This window comes from Marmota marmota, unplaced genomic scaffold (genome assembly GCF_001458135.2).
Source record: "Marmota marmota marmota unplaced genomic scaffold, marMar, whole genome shotgun sequence".
Taxonomy (NCBI): domain Eukaryota; kingdom Metazoa; phylum Chordata; class Mammalia; order Rodentia; family Sciuridae; genus Marmota; species Marmota marmota.
The window spans coordinates 988,554-992,556 of record NW_026000196.1 but is presented as its reverse complement, the minus strand read 5'-3'; positions in this window follow the sequence as shown (position 1 = coordinate 992,556).

Genomic DNA, 4,003 nt, shown 5'->3' with positions numbered 1-4,003 from the left:
AAGAGAGAGAGAGAGGAAAGGGGGAGGGAGAGAGAGAAGTGAATAATTCCCATGTATTCATGAAGGAACCAATGCCCATGAAACTAAAACCATTTATCAGAACTGAAAGAGATGGTGTGTCATTGCAATGCCTTCTAACAACTCCTCAGTAACTAATCAATGAGACTCTGAAAGCTATGCTTTCCCAGGTCTGTTTTGTTCAGAGTAACACAAGATTGGCATACTTGGAAAATCTCTCTATTGGAAGGCAAATCAGATTGATTTTATTGAGGAAGATAAAGGGCAGGGTTTCTAGGATTGTTTCTAATAGTAGTCTCCTATGACTGTGAGTATCTCCTTTTAAATAAGTGCTATGGCTTGAATATGGTTAGTGTCCTCCAAAGATCCATTGTAATTAAAGGCTTACTTCCCAGGGTGGCACTATTGAGAGATGGTAGTACCATTACCAGGAAGGGCCTAGCCAGAGAGCCATAGGTCAGGGTGGAGGGGTGGGGTGGGGTATGTGGGAGGGGGGGCTTGCAAGGGATTGTGGGAGTTTAGTCTCTCTGACATCTTACTAGATGATGGTCATGATGTGACTGCAGCTGGGCTTTTTCCAGAACTGAGCTGTTGAAGGCACCCTGCCTTTGAGCTGAGTAACACTTTTCTCTTTATAAAGTTAGCTGCCTTGGGTATTTTGTTGTAGAAACACAAAGTATAAAGCAACAGAGAACATACCTAAGCCTGTCCCAGAAATTAGCAAATGTTTGCTAAATCAGAAATTTTTGCCATCACCTTTGCTAAACCTGATATTATTCTAAACCTAACTTGACCTATGTAACTAACAATGGGCTTATGCACTGTTTGTTATTAGAGTAAATCTATCAGATGTTCCATAGCTGCCTGGGATGAAGAAAAAGGCCTAGTGAAGTCAACAATTTTCGTTGTCTCTAGAATCTTCAGTGGGCAAGAAACTTTGGTTGAGCTTTAGAAAGACACAAAGGGAAGTAGAAAACTTGAGCCACTTATGAGGATGCATCTTTAAAATGATTTCCTATCTATTTGGTTGATATTAAACCTCTGCTTTAGTTATATAGGTAATCATTTTTCCAGGTAGAAAAAACATGTTCTCACGAACTATCAGACATTGTGGCTGAGCCGAATTGGATATAAAGCTATCTTTATGAGACTCTTTAGTCACAAGACACACTGATGTAATAATGTCCACAGCAGGCTCCATTTAAAGAAGCAATATACTGGAAATTGCTATGGAGTGAGATGATTCCATCAAGACAGCCGAAATATCAGATGATCTATTTTTGTCAGTTCCACAAATAACTTGCCATTGCATTTCTAATACACAATGCCTACATACCTTAAAAATTAAGTTCTAAGTGAAAACTCAACTAGCATCATACTTGTTTATTTATTTGGTTTAGTACTAGGGATTGAACCCTGGGTGGTTTACCACTGAGCTACATCCCCAGCCTTTTGTATTTTTTGAGACAGAATCTTGCTAAGTTGCTTAGGGTCTTACTAAGTTGCTGAGGCTAGCTTCAAACTTGCAATCCTCCTGTTTCAGCCTTCTGAATTGCTGGTATTACAGGCGTGCACCACGGTGCTTGGTGGGAAACTGGCTTTTAACATAACTTTCAATGACATCACCTTATGAAGCGGATACAGCCATTTTACAAAGGTCCTCACAAGGCCTTCCACTTTGTGGAACTTCATTATAAATATTTGGTTTAATTTTTACAACGGGAAAATAGAGGCACAAATGTTTAGATGACAAGTACAGTGAGTAATACCTGCTTACCTCTTAAAACTGCTTTAAGAAACTGCTTACATAATACCCATGAAATTGATTTACAAAGTAAACATAACAAATGTTTCCACAGTAAGAAGTAAACCCATGATTCGGTCATGGCCACCATATTTATGTCCTAAATCAATGCTACCAGATGTTAATCTATCAGGAATCACCTGGAGATCTCTCCAAAAAGCAGGTTCTAGTAAGCTCCATGGTGAAGATGAGATTCTGTATAGGCAATGGGGGATGCTAATGCAGCATCTGGAACCATTAAGGATAGCATGAGACTTGAAACAGCATCGTAATTCTTGGTGCACAGTCGACATACAAAGGTACATTTCCTGAGTATACTGCAAAGTATCTTGGGTATTTTGCAAAGTACATTATAAAACTCCATGCTGAGAGCTTCTGACTGAACAGACCTCAGGTAGGGATGATGCTGATGCTGTGGGTCTGGCGCACACCTAAAGCAATACTGGGTCTAGACAGCAACATTTCAAGGTTGCTCATTTCTGTGAGAAATGAGTCCAGGAAAACATTAGCAATTCTTTTTTCAAGGGGTGGACCCCTATCTCAATCACAGTCACCCCCCACCCCCACCCCGCAGTGCCTAGCACAGAGCTGGCTCCCAATATACATTTATCAAATGAATGACCATTATAATTTCTATCTCCAGGTACAAGTTTACCACTTGCTCATTTATATGTGCTACAGGCACACTGATTTCAAAACAATGGCTACATGTGTGCCAAGGGATTATCACATCTACCCTTAAGGAGTTTACAGTTAAACTGACCTCTATCATAGATGCTACTATCATACTTTTTCCTTATAATTTTGAGCCTTCTACCACCATGCAGAAAACAGAAAACTCTGGCATCCAAAGGACCCTAAAGAATAACTTAGGCATGATGGACCTTCAACATATGCAAAAAAACCAAAAACAAAAACAAGAGAATTTTCCCATAGGGAACACAGTATCTGTGTTCACACTGAAAAGTGTCCTTCCAGTTGCCAGAAGGCAGAGATTGGCCTGGAAACAGAACTAGGTAAAAGTGCCACAAAGCCTTTATGGAATTCTTCCCCAAGCCCTCTCACATCACTGAGCACAGCTCAGAAGGGACTTTGGCAGTCACTTTTCAAATCTTCTGCCTGATCTCCATGTTACCATAGTCACATTTGCTGGGAAAAACAGGTGTTTCTGTTAAAATTAGCTGTTTCAAACTGCCAAACATTTTAGATCTCTATGCCAGTTCAAGAAGAACAGTGTTTATAAAATAACCAATCAGATGTTAACTAATGCCTCCAGAATTATAGAGGTTGGGGGAGAACACACAAATGAACCCACACACACAGTTAATTTTTTGCATTTGCTAACATCAACCCAGAATGAATAATAAAGACCGAACTTAAAACAGCCAAAGAGTGATGCTTTTTTTTTTTTTTTCTGGTTAAGTGAAGTCTTGTGTTTGAAAGCCTGTTTTGTCCCATTAGCTTGGGTTGACTGTCATAAATAATGGCTTTGTTCAGAGACTAAACTATAATGATTTCCTTTTCTCATGACCATTCCAACGTTGTCAGCAACCCCTGGGCAGGATGGTATGCATTAAGCTTGTGTAAGAAACCTTGCCCTGAGAAGTCAGAAGAACCCACTGATTGATGTCTTAAATTAACTGCAGTGTGGTTTACTTTAAGAGAAGTCAGGCCAGTCTGATTTTATTCCTGGAACCAGTATCTCTGCTGACCTTATTAAACCCTATTATGAAATAGGTCTGAGATATTCCTTTTCAAAAATAAGGCCATATTTTTAAAAACAAGTTTAGCAACCTGGTACACTGGAAGAAAGACTGTACCCAAGTCCCTTGCCTAGTCAAGCGACGCAGACACTCAGAAATAATGTGCAGTATGTTCCTCACTCTGGCTTCTTGAAATCTGCTGGGAAAAACAATCTGATTATAATTCATTTCAAGACACCTGCTAAAAGAAAAGCCCTGAATCTTACCTCATGAACTGAGTAGGTAAAAGAGTTTAAGTACCACTTATATTAAGTTTGAAACTTTATCAGTTTGAGGACAGAGGTATTATATACCAGGTACATTGAGAGGTACTATCATTTGACTAAGAGAAAGTTTCCAAATTAATTTAGAGACTAGCTAGTCCAAGGAGATAGGGCAAATGATTTTATTTTTTCCTTACCATTTTTTTTTTTTTTTT